Below are 23,193 nucleotides of genomic sequence, written 5' to 3'. Positions count from 1 at the left end.
TTTCCTGGATATTGTATGCTGGGCTGACATCTCTGGTCTCTTAGAATCTGCAGTACATCTGTACATTGTATTACTTAGTGTTTTGATTATTACATGTTGTGGGAAATTTGTTTCTGGTTCTATATGTTTGGTATTCTGTAAGCTTCTTGTACTTTGATGGACATCGCTTATTCTTTAGTTTAGGAACATTTTCTTCATAATTTTGTTGAATATTTTCTGGGCCTTTGACCTAGGTTTCTTCTCCTTCCTCTACTCCTATTTTTCTTAAATTTGGTCTTTTCATAGTGTCCATCAGTTCAGTCACCCTGACTCAGAGAACTACAGACAATGGAGTAAAATTGGGAATGGGAGAGGTGTCCTCCCCAGGGAAGAACACACCAAGTGGTTGAGCATGTTTTGAGTATATTTTCCTTTGTGACGTCTTTCATGAATATTGAATATTTTCTGTTTTTTCTTTTCTACTATAGTCATCCACCTTTAAATTTAAACATAATTTTAATCATTTTGCAAGAATTTTCTTCAATGGGCTAAGTATTTATAATATGACTTCTGTCTTGACTTACATTTTAGTGGTTTTAGTTTTGCTATTAAAAACTAGTTTCTCAACAAGTAAATTTTTTGATTATTGAGATTTTTATAATTTATAGTTATTTTATTTATACATATAACATGCTTTATTTGGTTGAATATTATATTGATAGATAATTATTTTATCAGATTTCCAAAATATGTCCCTGAATCTTTCTGAGGAACATCTCTCCCATTATCAATTTTACTCCATTGTCTGTAGTTCTCTGAGTCAGGGTGACTGAACTGATGGACACTATGAAAAGACCAAACTTAAGAATAATAGGAGTAGAGGAAGGAGAAGGAACCTAGGTCAAAGGTCCAGAAAATATTCAACAAAATTATGAAGAAAATTTTCCAAAACTAAAGAATAAGTGATGCCCATCAAAGTACAAGAAGCTTACAAAATACCAAACATATAGAACCAGAATTTCCCACAATTTGATTTTTGGTTTATTTTAGTGTTTATTCTTCAAGGATGATGCAATGATGTCTTTATCTTGATATACTACAGACTAAGAGGTGATTTTTCTGAATTTGGTCTTGTTTGTTTTTCACTCTATATTTTTTGAATGAGGCTTTTGCAATGTTTTTCCATGACTGTCTAAAGTTTAGGAGCTATAGTGATACTGGTTACATGATGCTGTTTTTTTAATCTTAAAAGTATAGTGTCATAAAAGGTTAAAGGAGAAAATAGGATAGTAGATTATTTGGGGAGGTGGATGGGAAAGAAATGTAAAGGAGAGGTTTTGGGGAGGGAGGAATAACTAACACTAAAGGACTTTTGAAAAGCTATATGGAAATTGGTCTAGAAGCTTCCTAAAATATATATATATATATATATATGTATGTATGTATGTATGTATATATATATATATAAGGAATTTAAATGGATTTAATATGTGATGGGGTAGACAATGCCTCAGTCAGATAACATATGCTACCAAGTAAAACTCCAAGTACCAAGCATAGGCTACATCTTGTTGAATTATTGGCCAAGGGGATCCCGTAGATAGACAGAGCTCTCTGCCAAAATTAAAGGCTATTGCCAGTACTACTGGTTACCCTCCACAACATAATGGCAAGGCCTTAATGCTGAAAACACTGCTTGCTTATGTTATCAAATGTGTAGAAATTTATCTGATGCCCAATTGGAAGCTTCACTCCTACTGAATAGCATTCACAGTCCTGGAAGATACTATATGTATGACTAGAGTAGAAAAATAATCATCAGTCTCACCCAGCACAAATCCTGAGACCTACAGAAGTGACCTCCCTGTAAGATAAACTCGTGCAATAGTGGCACAAATGTTATTGGAGTAACCAACCAGTTTTTTTTTTAAAGTCGTGTTTTAGGGCCACTCCATGAGATGGAACCCATACCTGACACTGTTAGTAAGGCCAAGAACCTGGGCTTAGGTAGGTCATGGGCTATAGGGGAAAACTTGCCACCATTATTCTACTAAAGTAACATAGCAACATGACTATTACTAATGTCATACTACTGTATCCATAGTTCAAACTGCATCAGAGAAATTTCTCTGTGAAGTAGAGGCAATCAATACCAAAACTCACAACTGGAACTGGAAGGGCAGCATAGAACATACAAGAGAAATCTAGAGAGGGCCATCACACTTTTTAAAAGAAGTCCTCACCTACAGTAGCAGCAATAGCCAATCGCTAAAGGCAGAGCTACTATGACCCAGTCACCTCTTATAGGGCTCCACTGGGAATTACATTTCTGGTGTATGAACTTTAGGATGTGTGAACAAGCCATAGTATACAGGTTTCAACCTTTAAAGTAAGCACATAGTTCAGACAAGTGGGGAGAAGGAAAAAAGCAAAAATCTCTGCATTAGCTTGCTTTTAAATTGTCTAAGATTTTGCTTTCCTCAAACAAAAATGAAGGTGCATATAGATAATCAACTTTTATATTTTAAACATTTTCTAATGTATGTGCCTGTGTGAGTTTATATGAATGATGCATGTAGATGTCAGAGGAGGCTAGAGGTGTCACTTGATGTGGGTCATGGGAACTAAACATAAATCCTCTATAGATACATATACTTCTTAACAAATGAGTCCTCCATCCAGCTCCTAAACTTCTGTTTTTGAAGGCAGTTTGCCTGAATATGGGCCAGCACACATCTCTTATTTAGAGTTATAATCTTTAGTTTGTGTCCTGGGAAGATACTGTGAATATATTTTAGTAATTATGTCATTAATGTTGTTCAATTCAGTTTATGCCTTTGAAAGAAAAATTGTGCATTATAGAAGGAAAATTAAAGAATATAGGAGACATAGATTTTCTTTTACCCTAGAAATTATGCTTGACTGTTAGAGATTCATAATAAGTAATAAATTGAAAAGCAATCTAGCTCAAGGATGTTGCATGCTCATACCACAGATGTGTCATTCCTACTACTCATGGTATCAATCAAGTGCTCTTCAATCTATAACTAGAGTGACTTTATTATAGCTGATTTTGAACCCTTGTTTTATGATATTCTTCTTCTAGTTAATTGACAATGTTTCTATTAGAATGATAAAGTTCAAATATTTATAGTCAAATGCTTGTCACCTGGGGGAGATAGGACATGATGCTTAGGAAGAAAAATGCAGAAGCAGACTCTTCCTCACTCATTCATCATACAACATAGCTGAGTTCTGAATGATTATATAGGTGCCTTCTTTGCCATCTGGTGAAGCATGGATGAGTCCATGTAAATGTCAAAGAAACAGTTGTCTCTTAATAGGGTAAGCCTCAGTAGCAATAGGGAGCTATGTCTGGCACATTTTCTGCACTGTTGGGGGTACAGAAATCCTTGTGCCCATACAACACTAGGGAAACCAGGCACATTAATTATGCAAGGGTATTGTCTCAAAAGAGGAAATACTTGTTTACCTTCCAGAAGGCTGGGAGTAGATGGCTAATGACCTGGTGACCTTTTGCTATCTGTGGAGGCAGACCTCACCCAAATTCCCCAGAATGTTTATCCCAGAATCTCCTTCCATAGACTTTTATCTTTAGCTCCTAGTCAATAGAACCTATCCTTAGGGAAGATATCACATATACTTTATAGCCTGCCAACCTCTATCCTATCTTGGTCAGAGACCACACTGGATTCTAGGCCTTTTAGATATAGAACCCACCTTCATGGTCACATGTACCTTGCAAAGAAGTTTTTATGTAGTCACCTTAAGATTTAATGTGCACCTGGAATTGGAATGATTGTTGACTGGAAACCTTTGGAAACTTCCAAACTGTACGGTGTTTAAATACATTGGCAATAAACTGTCTGGAATCATACTCTCCAAAGTTTGATCCAGGTTGATAAAGTCAAACTGAATTAAATTTTCATTCTCGCCGGGTGGTGGTGGCGCACACCTTTAATCCCAGCACTCGGGAGGCAGAGCCAGGAGGATCTCTGTGAGTTCGACGCCAGCCTGGGCTACCAAGTGAGTTCCAGGAGAGGCGCAAAGCTACACAGAAAAACCCTGTCTCGAAAAAACAACAACAAAAAAAATTTCATTCTCACCTCTTTGTGGATCCTTCTGCTGCCTGGCACAATAACTGCAGGGACACCCTCACTACATCCATTGTGAATCACTGTGGGTGATATTGTAGGGAGGCCCTTGTCAGATTTAGCCTCCTCTTTTTACCATTTCCTCTCATGGTTCCTGTTTCCTAGTCTATTTGGTATACTTCCATCAAACCAAAATTTCAAGATACTTTGCCGGTCCCTGCTGTGCTCCCATCTTCTTAATTACTATTAATAATAGTTGAATAAAAGCCCACAAAAAGGGGAAATTTGACTTTCTTTCAAAATAATATGTATTCATCGATATGAATGTATATATGTTATTACTAGAAATGACAGAAGAACCAGGAAATAAACTAATTGCTTAGAATACTGTGATTTTTTTATGAAAGTGGATAGTTTGCTTCCTTCATTCATCTTTGTTGAATACTCTTTGAGCTTTCTTTTATCTTTGCTTCCTCTTTGTCATCACAGAAATTGTACCTCATGTTAAAAGATATATCTTAGATACAAGAATCTTTCCAACATATTCCTTACTTGAAAAGTTGTCATTAGAAATAAAGACAGCAGCTACAAATAATGGTTAATAACCACCCAAGGGGAAAAAAAGTAAGAAAATCTCTTCATCAACAGGCTAGATTATTTCCCCACAGTCCCCAGAGGCTGACTGGCTCTCATGGGTGATTGGAGGGAGACAGGTATTTTCCTGACTCACTGGAGCATGTCAGCATCTAGGAACCCACACCCACCTGTGACAACACTGCGTCTCCAGTCAGTGCCAGGCATTCAGCAGATGCTTTGCCTGCAGGATCTCATTTCAATTCCACAGCAATATAAAATCAGCAAGTCATGTCTTATACAATAATTTTGTTGCTTGCTGACAATGGTGGTGGTCCAATAGAATTGTAACAACAGAACATCCTAGTGAAATCTTACACTGTGTTAGTAGTTACACAGTGCAGGGCTTCCTCATTTGTAGTGGTGCTGGTGTTAACACACCATGATGATAAATATTGTTAATATTGATTGTCATCTTTATAGTATCTAGCTTCTCTTAGGACACAAACTACTTGCATGTCTGTGAAAAAGTTTCTAGATTGGTTTAATTGAGTTGGAGTAGACCCATCCTAAAAGTGGACAGTACAATCATCAGTTTGGGTTTCAGGCTGAATAAAAAGGAGGTGAGCAGAGCACTATTGTTTTTCTCTACTCTCTCTGCTTCTTGACAACTGCCATGTTTTCCTGCTGCATGCCATCTCTGCCACAGTGGATTGCACCCTCAGCTGTGAGTCCAGTTAAGCTCTTCCTTTCTGAAGTTGCTTTTGAAGATATTTCACACAGCAAGAGACAACTAATATGCGCCCCACTCTAAGTGCCTTCTTATTGAAAAACAAGTTTACCATAAAGAAGTATATGGTGTTGAAGCAACAGTAGTCTGCCCCAATCATGTTTACTGTTTCTTGAGTGCATCAAAAGGCCATATGAAGTGCCTGGTCATTTAGGTTTATATAAGCTTTATGTACTCCCACAATAATGAGCTTACTGAATGATGTATTTCCCAGATTGTGATCTTTGCCTTTAAATGACACATGACTGTACTAATAAATGTCCAGTTATCTGTATTATATGAAAACCCACATCAAGGAGATGGTAACTAGTGAAGATGTAGTTCAGAGCAACACTAGGGTGGGTTCCTCATTTGGTATCTTAGGTGGTTACTTTCCTGGGGCTTTGAGTTTGGTTTATTAATAGCTACTTACTCAATACCAAACATCCAGGTACATTTAAAAGTCACTAGAGTACTTGGTAAACATGACAATATGCATGGTGTCCTTGCTTTGCTATAAATGGGAGAGAGCTAATGACTTAGATTAATTCCTCTTTTATTTGTATCCTCAGGCTTCACTGTGCTTTCTAGTTTTGTAAATTTGAGATTTGCTTGTCTGTTTCTTGACATTTGTTGTCTTCCCTATATTAATTCTCTGTCATTTTCTTTTCCTCAGTACACCACCAGTGTGCTGCTAGTTTTTGTTAACATAACACAAACTAGAGTCATTCGGGAAAAGGGAACCTTCTCTTAATTGAGAAATTGCCTCTATTACTTTGGTTGGCAGGCAAGTCCATGGGGGCATTTTAAAACACTAAATCATGAAAGAGGGCCCAGGATTTTGTAGGTAGTATAATCCCTGAGAAAGTGGCCCTGGGTGTATAAGAGAAGTAGTTGAACAAGCCAATAAGCAACATTTTTTTTTTCATCTCTGCTTGAGTTTGTGCCTTGACTTCTCTTAATGACAGACGGGAATTTGTAAACTCAGTAAACCCTTTCCTCTCCAAGTTTCTTTTGGTCAGTGTTTCACCACAAAGACAGAGAAGTAAATTAGAAATCCAGTTCCAAGGCTGGTCTGAGATATACTTAGGTCTACTAGATATTCAGTCCCTTTGGCCGCAGAGATTGACTCAAAAAATGTATGTATGGTCCAATCATAGTCACAGAGATATGATGAGACAAGCCTTTGAGAAAGAGCAACCTCTCCATCTTTGAGGCTAGCTATTAAGGGAGATTTTCATGTTCTGGATGATGTGTGATGATGGGAGGCTTGGAAATGCTGCAGCCTTTCATAAACAGCCAGTAAGTTCCTGAAACTACCCGAGAGGCACCATGTTAGGCCAAAGACAACTGTGACATAGGAGGACATGGCAGAGACGTGGTGGTATAATTCCAGCTTCTGGTTGAAGTTACACTTGCAACTGTGTATTTTCCTCCAGACTCATAAAATACATGGACCAATAATTCCCATGATATTTTAAGCAGTATGAATTGGGACTTTTGTCACCAAAATGTAACTGATAAAGCCAGCTTCTCCTAGATTTTCCAATAAATTTTATAATTATCAAAGCTACATTTGTTACTATTCTGATAAAGCCAGCTTCTCCTAATTTTCCAATAAATTTTATCATTATCAAAGCTACATTTGTTACTATTGTTTGTACCAATCAGGGTCCTACAGAGAAGTAGAACCAATAGGATATAAGTAGTTGGGCAAACAGATGAAAAGACAGATGATATACATAGAAAGATACATATAAATATACATAGATATATAGACACAGGCATATTTGGGTTGATCATTCAATTCTCCAGACTTAAATGTCCCATGATATGCATAGGAAAACTTACAGTTTGGGATTACTTAAGCCTGAAGACCTGAGAACCAAGGAAGCCATGGTTCAGTCACAAGGATAGGAGAAGATGGAAACTGAGCTTGGCACAGAGGAAGTTCATTCCTATCCACCTTTTTTCCCTTTTGGGCACTTCATGAATTCATGATGTTCATCTACTTATAAATAAATGGTGCTCACCTACTCATGAACAGATGATGCTCATCTCCCGTGATGGCTATTCATGGTTGTCAATTTGACTACACTGAGATTTAACTAAAATCCAGAAGACTGGGTACACTTGTGAGGTATTTTTTTTTCTTAATTAAATAATTCAAATGGGAACATGTATTTTTTTTTTTTTTTTACTTACAGAACATTATCTTCATTTAGTAGGACAATACTGCTGACAATTACATATTTATCTTTGTTCCTCATCCATATTTAAACATAAACACATTTTCAGTATGTGTGTTTAATAAAGAAAATTTTAAGAAAAAAAAAGAATATTCTGTATGATATCTACAGGGGTTAATTCTAAAATGAAAATGATCCAAAATATTCAAAACTGTTTACAGACTCCTTGGGAATTCTTTTTTTTTTTTTTTTCCCTTTGGAACATGAAATTTTTATTTTGCAATACAATTCAGTTCTACATATCAGCCACGGATTCCCTTGTTCTCCCCCGTCCCGTCCACCTCACCTTCCCCCCAGACCCCCCCCCCCATTCCCATCCCCTCCAGGGCAAAGCCTTCCCCACAGACTGAGATCAACCTGGTAGACTCAGTCCAGGTAGCTCCAGTCCCCTCCTCCCAGGCCAAGCCAAGCAATCCTGCATAGGCCCCAGGTTTCAAACAGCCAACTCATGCAATGAGCACAGGACCCGGTCCCACTGCCTGGATGCCTCCCAAACAGATCAGGCCAATCAAATGTCTCACCCATTCAGAGGGCCTGATCCAGTTGGGGACCCCTCAGCCATTGGTTCATAGTTCATGTGTTTCCATTCATTTGGCTATTTGTCCCTGTGCTTTATCCAACCTTGGTCTCAACAATTCTCGCTCATATAAACCCTCCTCATTCTCGCTAATTGGACTCCCAGAGATCCACCCAGGGCCTAGTCATGGATCTCTGCATCCAGATCCCTCAGTCGTTGGATGAGGTTTCTAGTGCGACAATTAGGGTGTTTGGCCATCCCATCACCAGAGTAGGTCAGTTCGGGCTGTCTCTCGACCATTGCCAGCAGTCTGTTGTGTGGGTATCTGTGCGGATTTCTGTGGGCCTCTCTAGCACTTTGCTTCTTCCTATTCTCATGTGGTCTTCATTTACCATGGTCTCCTATTCCTTGTTCTCCCTCTCTGTTGTTGATCCAGCTGGGATCTCCCGCTCTCCCAAGCTCTCTTTCCCTCGACCCTCGCCTTTCACTACCTCCACTCATGTCCAGGCTGTTCATGTAGATCTCATTTCATTTCTCTGTCATTGGGCGATCCCCGTGTCTTTCTTGGGGCCCTGTTTTCCAGGTAGCCTCCCTTGTGATGTGAGTAACAGACAAGTCATCCTTGTTCCACATCTAGTATCCTGCTATTAGTGAGTACATACCATGTTTGTCTTTCTGAGTCTGGGTTTCCTCACTCAGGATGATTTTTTCTAGATCCATCCATTTGTCTGCAAACCTCATGATGTCATTGTTTTTCTCTGCTGAGTAGTACTCCATTGTGTATATGTACCACATTTTGTTTATCCATTCTTCAGTTGAAGGGCATCTAGGTTGTTTCCATGTTCTGGCTATTACAAACAATGCTGATATGAACATAGCTAAACAAGTGCTCTTATGGTGTGGTTGAGCATTCCTTGGGTATATGCCCAAGAGTGGTATAGCTGGATCTTGGGGGAGATGGATTCCCAATTTTCTAAGAAAGCACCATATTGATTTCCAAAGTGGTTGTACAAGCTTGCATTCCCACCAGCAGTGGAGGAGAGTTCCCCTACCTCCACATCCTCTCCAGCATAAGGTGTCTTCAGTGTTTTTGATCTTAGCCACTCTGACAGGCGTAAGGTGGTATCTCAGAGGTGTTTTGATTTGCATTTTCCTGATGATTAGGGATGTTGAGCAATTCCTTAAATGTCTTTCGGCCATTTGAGTTTCCTCTGTTGAGAATTCTCTGTTTAGTTCTATAGCCCATTTCTTAATTGGACTATTGGGCATTTTGATGTCTAATTTCTTGAGTTCCTTATATATTCTGGATATCAGTTCTCTGTCAGATGTGGGGTTGGTGAAGATCTTTTCCCATTCTGTAGGCTGTCGCTTTGCCTTGTTGACTGTATCCTTTGCTCTACAAAAGCTTCTCAGTTTCAAGAGGTCCCATTGATTAATTGTTTCTCTCAGTGTCTGTGCTATTGGTGTTCTATTTAGGAAGTGGTCTCCTATGCCAATGCGTTCAAGACTACTTCCTACTTTCTCTTCTAGCAGGTTCAAAGTAGCTGGATTTATGTTGAGGTCCTTGATCCACTTGGACTTAAGTTTTGTGCACGGTGACAGATATGGATCTATTTGCAACCTTCTACATGTTGATATCCAGTTTTGCCAGCACCATTTGTTGAAGATGCTTTCTTTTTTCCATTGTGCACTTTTGGCTTCTTTGTCAAAAATTATATGTTCATAGGTGTGTGGATTAATGTCAGGGTCTTCAATTCGATTCCATTGGTCCACATGTCGGTTTTTATGCCAGTACCAAGCTGTTTTTATTACTGTAGCTCTATAGTAGAGCTTGAAGTCAGGGATCGTGATGCCTCCAGAGGTTGTGTTATTGTACAGGATTCCTTTGGCTATCCTGGGTTTTTTGTTTTTCCATATGAAGTCGAGTATTATTCTTTTCAGGTCTGTGAAGAATTGTGTTGGTATTTTGATGGGGATTGCATTGAATCTGTAGATTGCTTTTGGTAAGATTGCCATTTTTACTATGTTAGTCCTGCCTATCCATGAGCATGGGAGATCTTTCCATTTTCTGACATCTTCAATTTCTTTTTTCAGGGACTTAAAGTTCTTGTCATATAGGTCCTTCACTTGTTTGGTTAGTGTTACCCCAAGGTATTTTTTGTCATTTGTGGCTATAGTAAAGGGTGATGTATCTCTGATTTCCTTCTCCGCTTCTTTGTCCATTGTATATAGGAGGGCTACTGATTTTTTTGAGTTGATCTTGTATCCTGCTATGTTGCTGAAGGTGTTTATAAGCTGTATCAGTTCCTTGGTTGAATCTTTGGAGTCACTCAAGTATACTAACATGTCATTTGCAAATAGGGAAAGCTTGACTTCTTCCTTTCCAATTTGTATCCCCTTAATCTCCTTATGTTGTCTTATTGCTCTGGCTAGAACTTCAAGTACTATATTGAATAAGTATGGGGAGAGTGGACAGCCTTGCCTCGTTCCTGATTTTAGTGGAATTGCTTTGAGTTTCTCTCCATTTAATTTGATGTTGGCTGTTGGCTTGCTGTAAATTGCCTTTATTATGTTTAGGTATGGGGAACATGTATTTTGTTTTGTTTTTGAGAGTAAAAATTTACCTGTGTATGCCTCTCAAGTTACTGTAGCCTCTCTTAGAAATGTGAAGAATACTGAGAGTCAATGGTATGAATTATTTCACAAACTTAAGGAGGCAATGCATTTTCCCCAATTGTGAGAGGTAACAGATTTAGTGACTCTGTATATAAAACTTTTGGTAATTTATGGAGAAATTTAAAAAAAATGAAGATGCTGGTTGGTTGCTCTTAGCATCTGTGGATAAACTGAAGAAAGAATGAGCTCCATGTTAAGATTAACCCACTTCTAATGTCTCAGAATATGGTGAAGGACAACAATGAATTCAGTGATAAAGCCATCTAGCTTCCCACGTCATAAACAGTTTAAAGGTTTCTAAGTGTGCTCTGGAAGGGAATTTTCTCTCCAGCAGCTCAAGTTTCAGAAAAGAAAACTGAAGCCCTTATTATACAGCTGGCTGAACTAAAGTAAAAACTCCAGTCCCAGCCTCAGAGGGTACTGGCAGTCAAAGAAAGTAAAGACAATGGTTGGTAAAGAATAGAATCCTGTATCTTGGGATGGAGACATGTGAGAGGACCCTATTGAGGCTGAGAACTTTGAAACCTCAGATTCTCAAGGGTTTAACTCACCTGAAGAAGTAGCCTCTCTACCCTCTGCAGAAGGTGCACTCTCACCCCCTAAAATATTACCTTTTCTGCCTTTGGCTGAAAAAATTAACCCTTCCAATTCATTGCTAAACAAGCAATGACTTTCCCTGAAAAAGATGCCAGGCAGGACAATACTGATGTCCCCCATGGCCAACCAATAGTTGCCTTTAGACCTATAACCAGATTTAAGGCAGTGCAGACTCCTAGAGGGGAGTTAGAAAGTGTGGCCTATGAGGATGTGCACTACACTACCGACAAGATTAATTGCTGAGGACCGTAGGAGTATACAGCAGGTGACAACTAGTATTTGACAAGTCAGCCCACAAGACATAGAACTCCTTGATGGAGAGCCCCACCTGGCAAAGCCATGGGGTCACTGACTGTGGAAACCATTTTTTTTCTGTTTGTAACTTTCTCAGGTGCCCCTGTTATGCCTCCCTAATAAGAACAGCTGTGGGGTGCTTTCTGCAGCCCTTTGGTAGTGTGTTTTACATCTCTGGGCACACATTTAGCTGTGGATTTCTGCTTAAGCTGTATAATTCTGATGAACAGAAATATTACCAGAATATTCTTCTTTACTGATACAGGAACATAACAGTATCCTGAGTCTCAAAGACAGACTTTTACACATTTTGCAAAGACCTTAGAACAAGTCCAAAACAGACTAAGCTACCCCTACAGGATACATACAAAGACTAATTCCCAGGTGTTGATTATTGCTAAATCAAAGTCAGGATTTTTACACTGAGATTGGCTCCTTGCAGTAGCTTTCTTTCTGCACATACACTGACTGCTCAAGATTCAGCCCATTGATGAATGTTAATTGTTTAATGGAATCTCTTATCAACTTAGAGCTATGTGCATGGGTCAATGTGACATTACTAGCTTAAGAGAAACTATGTGACATCTTGTGTTGTGAGAATGGTTATGGCCCTGAATATGTAATTTATAATTGTCTCATGTCTGGCTGAGAGCAGCAGCAGCGGTGTGGAGAGAGACAGCTGTGTAGAGCTATGTGAGAGCTGCTGCAGTATGGGAGAGAAGTGTGTGTGTGTGTGTGTGTGTGTGTGTGTGTGTGTGTGTGTGTGTGTGTGTGTGTTGAGTGAGAGATGAAGAAGAAGCATGAGAGAAGTGTGATAAAGTGAGTGGGTGAAAGAGTGAGTGAGTAAAGAGTGGGTGAATAATGTAGAAGTATTTGTGTGAGAGTATGAGAGAGAGAGAGAGCTGTGTGAAAGAGCTGTTGCTACGTAGAGAAGCTATGCCTGTGTAAAGTGCTGTATGGTGAGAGAGCTATGTAAATGAGATGGTTAGCTGTGGCTGTGTGGAGATTTGTAACTGTGTGGAGGCAAGAAGATGAAGCTGTATGAAAAAGAGATGTAGAAGAGAAATGTATGTAAAAGAAAGATGTGTAGCCATCTGAAAAATGTATGTAAAGGTATGTAGCTGTGTGGAGACAAAGAGTCAGAGACCCATTTTAAGATGAAGTAAAAGAGAAAGTTAACATCAGAAAACTGTGTGTTTCTTTACTTCACCAGTCATAGATAGATTAAAACTTATTCCTAATTACCCTCAGATAAAAAAGGTTCCTATCCCTTGCTACTCTGAGGCATTCCTTTTATTACCTGGAGCTGATCATGGGAGCTGGTCTCCCATGATCCAAATTACTTAATGAGTTTGCTTATTAATTCAAGCAGAAATCTGAAGCATTTATCAAAAGATGGCCTTGAAAAGGAGTTGGATATGCCTAATATCACCTGACCTAGTATTGATAAAATGATTTTAAGGCTCAGGGAAATTGCAACGCTAAAGTGGGTACACTCTATAAAACCTGATCCTCTACAATGTGAAAACCCAGAAAACACACCCTTAACTAATCCTATAAGGAGTGAAATGGTGAGAGGGGTGCCAGCACATTTGAAGAGATCTGTTGTTACCCTTTTCATTGTGCCAGGTTGGAGAATTGCTCCTCAGTTGGATGAATTAAATGTAATAGGTTTAACTGGGCCCCAATTAGTAGAGGTCAGGTAGCAGCATTGAGTTACCAAAGGCAAGGTGATCATCCTCATTGTAATGAGCAGCATACACAAAGCAATATCCATAATGGGCTAACTCATAATGGTCATCACAGGAAAAGTAATTTTTATGGTGGCATGACTCATATTGACTTTTGATACTTGACTAATAAATCATGGTGTTTATAGATGTGAAATAGATAAGAAGCCTACTGCATTTTTGTTTGATCTTTATAAGCAAAAAAAAATTTCTCAAACAAATGAAAGAAAGGCTACACTGGATTCTAGCAAAAGAGAATCTCAGCCTGTGAAACAATTTCCAGACTTGCTTTAGTTTTTAGACTCAGAACCCCTCAAATGAAGGAATGGCCAGGTTACTCTGAGAAAGGATCTTGATAAAATACTTATGAGTTTTGCCATTAATCTTTCTTCAGTTCTTCCCCAGAGGGACCTACAGCCCTTTACAAGGGTAGCTGTGCACTAGAAGAAAGGAAACAATCAGACTTTTTGTGGTCTATTGGATACTGGTTCTGAACCTACACTGATTATGGAAGACCCCAAGAAACATTGTGGTCCTCCAGTTAAAGTAGGGGCTTGTGGAGGTAAGATGATTAACAGAGTTTTGGCTGAAGTTCTACTCACAGTAGGTCCAGTGAACTCATCCTGTGGTTATTTTCCCAGTCCCAGAGTATACGATTGGGATAGAAATACTTAGAAGTTGACAGAATTTTCACATTGGTTCCTTGACCTGTGGAGTGAGGACTGTGAGGATTGGAAAGGCTAAATGGAAACCATTAGAGTTGTCTCTGCCAGAAAAATAGTGAATCAAAAACAGTATTGCATCCTTGGAGGAAAAGCAGACATTAGTGCCGTCATAAAGGACTTGAAAGATGTAGGGGTGGTGGTTCCCACCATATCTTCCTTTAACTCTTCTATCTGGCCAGTGCAGAAAGACAGATGAATCATGGAGAATGTGAAGAATGACAGTTGACTATAGAAAACTTAATCAAGTAGTGTCTCTGACTGCAGCTGCTATAACCAGATGTGGTGGTGTCCTTACATGAACAGATTAACACATCTTCTGGTACATGGTATGCAGCTATTGATCTAGCAAAAGCCTTTTTCTTGTAGCTGTCCATAAGGACCACCAGAAGTGATTTGATTTCCACTGACCAGCAAATGTCCTTTCAGTTTTACTCCAAGTATATATTAATTCTCAAGCCCTGTGTCAAACTTAAGTAAGGATAGCCGGTCTCTTCCATAAAATATCACATTGGATTGCTGTATTGACTACATTAGACATTATGCTGATTGAACTAAGTGAGGAGGAGGTTGTGACCACTTTTGACTTGTTTATAACACATGCATGTTAGCGAATGGGAAATAAATCCAATCAAAATTCAAGGGCCATTTACCTCAGTGAAATTCTTAGGAGTCCAGTGGTGACCATGATGGCAGAGATGGTGGTTATTCATGGGTTTGACAACATAGACTTCTACTTACCAAATCTGAGCTGGATACAGCTGCTGCTGTGTGCCAGATCTTCCAAAAGCAGAGACCACCAGTGAGCCCAAGATATAGCACTATTCCCCAATGTAACCAACTATTGCCCTGGTGTCAGGGTGACTCTTTTGGACCACTTCCTCCATGGAAAGGACTATGCTTTGTCTTTAGTGAAGTAGATACTTATTCTGGTTATGGATTTGCCTATCCTGCACATAATACTTCTACCAAAAATTACCATCTGTGGTCTTAAAGAATACCTTATCCACCATGATTGTATTCCACACAGTACTGCTTCTGACCGAGGAACATGCATCACAGACAATGAAGTGCAACAGTCATCCCATGATCAGGAAATCCATGGGTCTTATCATGTTTTCCACCATCCTGAGGCATCTGGCCTGATAGAAAGGTGGAATGGCCTTTTAAGACACAGTAACAGTGCCAAGTAGGTGGCAGCATCATGGAGGGCTGGGGTAGAGTTCTCCAAAAGGCAGTATATGCTTTGAATCAGCACCCAATATATGATATGGTTTCTCTGATAGCTAGGGGCCAGGAATCAAGGGTAGAAACAGGAATAGTTCCATTCACTATCACACTTGTAACCCACTAGGAAATTTTTTGCTTCCTGTTACTGCAATGTTAAGCTTTCCTGGCTTAGAAGTTTGGTTCCAGATGGGGAAATGCTCCTGACAGGAGCCAGAACTAACATTCCATTAAACTGGAAGCTCAGCTTTCCCCTGGCTACTTTTGGCTTATGACTCCCTTAATCCAATAGGCTAAGAAAGGCATAATGGTGTTAGAAGGGATGATTGATCTAGATTGCCAAGGGGAAATGGATTGCTTCTCCACCATGGAGATAAAGAAGTTTATGTCTGGAGTGCAGGAGACCCTTTAGGGCATCTCTTGGTGTTACCATGTCTTGTGATTAAAGTAAACAAGAAACTTCAACAACCTAATCCAGGCAGGATGACAAAGGGCACAGATCCTTCCAGAATGAAGGTGTGGGTCTCTCCTCCAGAAAAAGAGCCAAGACCTGCTGAGGTGCTTGCTGAGGGTGGGAGAAATACAGACCGGGCAGTTGAGAAAGCTAGTTAAAAGTACTAGTTAAGGCCAAGTTATAATTGAAATGAGTGTTTCTATCATATTTTGTGAAGAATGTGTTTGTATAGATATTTGAACTTTCTTTCCTCAATTTCTTTATCTTATAATATAACATCAATTAAGAGAATATCAATAGTTATGATCTTTAAATTTTGAGATACCAAAAGAATGCCCCTCAAAGACCATTGACAGCTATTCTAAAATTTATAATGCATTTGCCATTATAGGAGGGATATTTATAACATGTTAGGCATAATTGTGATCTGGTTAAATATATAATATGTTTGTGATATATATGAGATAGTTATACAATATTTGATGTAATTGTGACTGGAAAAATGTATTAATGGATTCTTGGACTTAGTTGGTAGATAGCCATTGTTGGAGCAGCTGGACTACAACCTGCAGGACAGTCTTATATATCCCCTTTCTTTCTATATATAGATTCATTCTTTAATTTTTCTTACTCCGAAGAACCCTGACTAATACACCTATTTATGAATGGATTATGCTCACTTATTTTGATGATGGCAGTTCTTCTTTCCCTAGTTCACCAGTTCACACAGTAATCTCTCTAAGAAACACTCTCACAGGCACATTAAGATGTTTGAATCATAAATGGCCTATTAATAAAAAACAAACAAACAAACAACAAAAAACCTTAGAGACAGATATCAGGGTGAAAGTTGAATGATCAGATGAATCTTCTGACTGAAAGCCTTTGAGTCCTCACTCGAATGGGTCTCAGTGGAACTGCTTTAGTTCCTGTTTCCTCATACCTTATATACCTTTCTCCGCCCTGCCATCACTTCCTGGGATTAACGGCATATGTGCTTCCCAGTACTGGGATTAAAGGTGTGTGCCACCACTGCCTGGCTCTGTTTCAAGTGTGGCCTTGAACTCATAGAGATCCAGATGGATCTGTGCCTCCCGAGTGATAGGATTAAGGGTGTGTGCCACCACTATCTGGCCTTTATGTCTAATCTAGTGGCTAGCTCTGCCCTCTGGCCCTCAGGTAAGTTTTATTAGGGTACACAATGTATCACCACAATAAGGAATGAAGTTTATGAGCTAGTTGGGTATCCCTTAGGTCAGTCAAGGGTTACTCACTTGAAAGGAATTTTTTTTTCCTGTCCAACTGGAAACAGTTTTTGTTAATAAAAATATGTAACTAACTTAGGAACTGACAAAACTCTGCTGCTATTGAAGAAGAGTTTTTATCTAAGAATAATAAGATGGGTGTAGGGCTACAGTTATTTAAAGGCTTTACATTCTGCTTAACTGGGGTTGGTTATAGATAGTAATTTCAAATCTTTAATTGTTAAGAGCTGCACCAGCCATATAATTCATTACTCCTTTATGTGAGATATTCTACCAGCTGTGTTTGCTGAAACAGACGGTGAATTGTTTAACCTTTAAAAATCATTTTCTATAATTCTAGGGTGTTATTTGTACATGTACTCTGCTTTTTTTTGTAAAAAAAAATCATATAAATCTTATTTCAGACTGTAAGTGAATGTGCAAAATGCAGGAGCTGAGGACAGACTGATGACATTTGTGCTAACTTGGGAATCATTTAAAATAGTTTATTCTACAACAAACTTCAAATTATTTGCTTGCATAAACATGATAACTTAGAGAATGGTGAGTTTAAAATTTCTCTTTAATAACTACTGATAGGTAGTGAATGGTATGTAAGAGACAAATTTTACTGACATTTTGAACTGAACTAAAAATCCTGAAGCTCACTGAGGGAAATAGCTTCCACTAAGAGAGAGAAATACTATGAAGTGTTGAAATGGTTAAGATGTGAATCCAATTAAGATTATTACAACTTACTTTTACAATTCAGGATGTTTCTTGAAGAAAAAAATTGAGGCTTTGGATTTCTGCTAGGCATCCTGGCCAGATATACAGGGAATGCTGTTGTATTTTCTAGCTTTTTTCAGGCATAGGGGAAAAATATATCACTGGCACTTTTATGAAAACTGACAATGAAACCTGAGACATCCCATCATGAAAAATTACTTCAAATAATCTGCTTCATTTCACTATGGAGTTTTCTCCAGAAAATAATTGGAAATCATGTGGAGGGAGAAGAATAGCTGAGAATCTGTGATGTAAACAGCATCTGCAAACCCTGAGCAGCTTTTTAGTAGTCAGAAGACTAAGAAAATTGGCCTTCATGAAATCCAGAAAGCTGCACAGGCAGCTGTCTTGGCAATGAATTCAAAAGGGCTCTTCTCTGCCTCAGTACAGATGGAGTCATCTCAGCAACTAGTATGAGGAAGAGGAGAGTGAAGCCCATGCTGTTTGATTGACCCATCCCGCGGGCCAGGTTATTGGGGAGACCCGAGGAGGCACCTCCTGAAAGATCAATGGGGGTGAGAGAGAAAGGAGACCAGGCGCATAAGGGAAGACAGAGTCAGTCTGAGTCGCGTCAAGGTCTCGTTTATTGACTGGGTATTGAGGTTTATAAGCAGGGCTTCAGGCAGGGAGGGGGAGCAGGGAAGGCAGAGAGAGAAGAATGAAAAATTCCTGAGGAAGGGTGAGGTCGCTTTGGTCCCAGGCCCCTGCAGCTAACTGATTAGCACGTATTACCGGAAGTTGTACAGCCCGAGGTTAGGCCAGGAACCTGTTTTTTGCAAGGTTTGATAAAGTAAGGAAGGTCACACAAAATTCAAGACACAGCTGTCCGGAGTTGGTCTCTAACATTTGATTACTATAATATTTGAAAAAGGTGATGCCTTACTTAAGTATATCTTTTCTAACAACCAGGAATGACATATCTAGTTTTTTTTTTAAAAAAAAACTAGTTTTTTAAAAAAAAACTATGTTAAACAACAGAAGAAAGAGCTTGTTTCTTTCTTCTGTTCTAGAATATCTGCAAACTTGGCAATGAGGTTTTAGAAATGTGCAATGGTGGTTTTAGAAATACAGGCCCCAGACATGAAGAATTGGTTCCATGACTTAACTTCTGTCCACCACTGATTACCTTGATGAAAGCTTGTCCACATCAGAGACTAAGGTGAGATACTGGCAGGCAAAGACTTGGGTATGTGCCATTGATGCTGAGAAGGAGTTGGCACATCTATGGATTTATGGGGGCACATGTAGACACGAAGGGTGTGGAGATGGGCATCTTTTAGCAAGCATGCTCCTAAGAATATTTGAAGTAAGAGTGATCTTATGTAGAAGTCACGGTATTTTGCATAATATTTAAGGGTTCAGCCCTAATATTATATATATATATCCAGGGGCCCAGGATAGACGCTACCTTCGGCGTGAGAATGAATCCAGTTGCTCAGAGCTCTTTCGTTCAATTCATTTATTCAGTCACCATCATTCAATCACCAGTTCAACTCTCTCCAATCTCCTAATTTCCTTGTTTCCTTTTATTCTAACCCCCTTCTCCCTGGACTGGTCTATACCATATCCCAAGCAGTAACACCTCATGTTTTGTACACAGCACAAGATTGTAGGGGTCCACGCTAGAGGCTTCCTGGCAATTGTATTTGCAACCCAAAAGGGGAGAGATAAAACTGGAGTCAGTTAGAAGTTGAAATAAATAAGAAAAGGAATTTATGTGCTAGAAATATATCCTTATTGTGGTTAGGTGAAGGCATATCTATCATATGATATGAGTCTATCATAAATGTGTTCAACTATAAGCTTTCAGGTGATAGCATAGGGAGAGTCTGTAGGTCACTAAAAGTTAAAACTGTCACTTTTTCCTCTGCTGCCAGTTTCCTAACAGGGCAGGGAAAGAGTACTGATAGCTAGTCAATCTGTATTACAGCTTGAAGTGCCTGCTGGGAGGAAACTCCTTTGATCTAAGAGGTTACCTTAGTTGGGGTGTGTGTGTGGGGGTTTCCAGGCATCTAACAGATGGCCTGGTTAGCTACCTTTTCCTTGTCTTTTAAGGCTTTGTTTGGGGTTGACTCTATCTTCAGAAGTAGCTCAAGGAGAGTATTTGCAAATGGCAGATACCCAAAACAAATGCTAAAGAGGGGGCCTAGAGCTCAGAGGCAGAAGGTTCTGTTTATGTGACTATCCAGGTGTTTGAAATGGAGAGTCACACACACATACATATTTTAGGAGAATTATGAGCACAAGGAATTCATAGCAAGGCATAACAGAATACTAAGCTTCATAACACCAATAGTCCCTGCTGATTAGCTTCCCACTCGACTGACCCTTGGTCTTGTATAGCTTATAATATACAGCTGGACTTCTATTTCATATTCCTGTGGCTCTCCACAACTGTAGAGCTTTAAATGAAGGATTGGCACAGACATTATTGCTACATACATTTTAGAGCACTGTTACATTTCTAGGTCAAGATATAGAGAGTTTCTATGTGCCCTGCTCCTGGCCTCATTCATCATTGATAGCTTGCTACACCACAATGCATTGGTAGCACACTAATGGGCTAGAATTGATGCACCATTGCTCACTAAATTTCATAGGTTATAAACATTTCTTTAGTTCCCTGTTCCCTCCTTCTGCTCTGAGATCCCATCCTGGACCCCACCCTACATCCCATTACTAGGGATCTTTTTGGCCCAGAGTTACCCAGACTGGTTTTTCATTTCCTTGGTGGTTTAGAAGAGGAGAGGGTAGATATTTAGATCATTGACTCTCTATTGGAATTTTCTGATGTTCTCATGGTCAAACTTGGATTATGAACTTGTGGTAGAGGACCATAGTGGTATAGTGTGTTTTTTGTTTTATACATTAAAAGCATGTGCCTTCAATATAGTCTCTCACTAGCAAAGTTAGCCTTGATCATCTGACTAATGTGGTCAGGTTTGTCCATTGTGAAGCTACTTTCTTACTTTTGTCTAGCTTATAATGTTTAGAAGAAAGTCACTTTGCATGGTATATAGTTAAGGGGCTGGGAGCTATTCTCAACTTCCTTGAAGAGCATTTAGAACAATTATTTGGGATTCTTCTGCCTAAGAGATTTGTATCTTCTCAAAACTGATCATCCATTCTTTTCAATTTGGAGTTTTGGATATTAATTTATACTTTGTATGGTAATGAAGTGCTGGGAGTTTTTGTCCATATGTGGACACTAGGAGTTCTGCCTGAATACAGTTTTGATATTCTCAACCTAATTTCCAGTTATTCTTCACTGCCTCATAGTTCTTTAGTGTGTTCAATCCAAATATTTGTCATATAAAACTGGTGGCCTCTGGTATAGCAAGGTACCACCTACCTGACTAACCCCATTCCAAATATAAGATGAGGTAATGATATAGAACACTGTGACTACACAGAAATCATGCCTGTTTTCTCTGAATCCATCAATAGAGCTCCCCTTGGGAAGCATACTTAAATGAACTTGTAGACCCAATAAAATTTCAAGCCATGGATTCATCTCTCTTCCCATTCTCCATTTGTTTACTGAGTATGCTCCACACACACACACACACACACACACACACACCTGCTTTTGCTATTTCACACTTTTAAAATATTGGTTTCTGCTACATGCTTGTTCAGCTCAGTCCGCTGCACCATGGCGGGAGGCGGCAGAAGGCTGAGGCGGCAGCAACAGTGACATGGCAGAGACCTTAGCTGACACCCAGCAGCTGCTGATCACAAGCCTCAGAGCCTGAATGATGCCTACAGCTGCCCAGCAACTTCCTCGAGATAGGCTTGAGCAACCTGCAAACCGTGGAGGTTGGCTGGGGCCCCTTCACCACCTACGAGATCAGACTCAAGACAAATCTTCCTGTCTTTAAGCTGAAGGAATCTACTATTAGAAGGAGATACAGTGACTTTGAATGACTTCGAAGTGAACTAGAAAGAGAGAGCAAGGTTGTAGTTCTCCCAATCTCTGGGAAAGCGTTTTTGCAGCAGCTTCCTTTCAGAGGAGACGATGGAATATTTGGTGACAATTTCATTGAGGAAAGGAAGCAGGGACTGGAACAGTTTATAAACAAGGTCGCTGGTCATCCTCTGGCCCAGAATGAGTGTTTTTACAGGAGGAAATAATAGATAAAAGTTATACTCCATCTAAAATAAGACATGCCTGAGTTTGGAAAGAAGAAGCAGAAATGAGACCATTAACGATGCATTCCCACCAATGAAGAAGTTGTAACTAACTTAGCAGGCTGCACAGACACTGGCCTAACATGCCCTGGGTATACTAACACTCACACGCTCCTTTCATTTCCGTTAGTTCATTTGCTTTAGTGGAACGCCCTCGTTGAGCCTCTCTACTAGCTCTTCCCTGCCGTGTCCATGTGCATACTAAGCCTCACAAGCCAGTAGAACCTACCTAAAGTTGCTGACTTGGTCTTACTTACAGTTTCTGTGTCATGTTTCTTCTTGAATCCAATTGACTAGAACATTTCCTCCCCTATTGTGTGATGCCACCACTCAGTCCTAATTTATGTGCAGAAGAATGACAACCACTTGTCTCCGGTGCCACACATATGAGGTGTACTTTGTGTGCAGAGTGTGTCTTTCTTCTGGCCTGTAATCCCCTTCACATGGAAGATTAATGAGGGAAATATTTATATTCTGCATAAAAACAAAATCAAATTTACAGGAATTAACAATCACTGGTCATTAATATCCCTTAATATCAATGGACTTAATGCACCTATAAAAAGACACAGGCAAACAGAATGGATAAGAAAGCAGGACCCATCTTTCTGCTGCATACAAGAAACACACCTCAACTACAAAGATAGACATGACTTCAGAGTAAAAGGCTGGGAAAAGTATTTGCAATCAAATGGTCTTAAGAAGCAAGTTGGTGTAGCTATCCTAATATCCAACAAAATAGAATTCAAAGTAAAATCAATCAAAAGAGATTGAGAAGGACATCACATACTCATCACAGGAAAGATCCACCAAGATGAAGTTTCAGTTCTGAACATTTATGCCCCAAATAAAAGGGCACTCACATATATATAAGAAACATTACTAAACCTTAAATCATACATCAAACCCCACACATTAATAGTGGGAGACTTCAACACCCCACTCTCACCACTGGACAGATCTGCCAGAATGAAACTTAACAGAGAAATAAGGGACTTACCTGACTTTATGACTCAAATAGACTTCATTGATACCTATAAAACATTACACCCTAACACAAAAGAATA

The 23,193-nt window shown here is 39.3% G+C and overlaps 1 pseudogene; it reads left to right on the top strand.

Moving 5' to 3' along the window:
- Nucleotides 1-21,633: 21,633 nt before the first annotated feature.
- Nucleotides 21,634-22,323, top strand: LOC128097665 (sorting nexin-3-like; annotated as a pseudogene).
- The last annotated feature ends 870 nt before the right edge of the window (nucleotides 22,324-23,193 follow it).

This window comes from Peromyscus californicus, unplaced genomic scaffold (assembly GCF_007827085.1).
Source record: "Peromyscus californicus insignis strain IS unplaced genomic scaffold, ASM782708v3 Scaffold_5__1_contigs__length_169319896, whole genome shotgun sequence".
In the NCBI taxonomy this organism is placed as follows: Eukaryota; Metazoa; Chordata; class Mammalia; order Rodentia; family Cricetidae; genus Peromyscus; species Peromyscus californicus.
The sequence above is the reverse complement of the archived record's forward strand: the minus strand, read 5'-3'. Positions and strand labels throughout refer to the sequence as shown.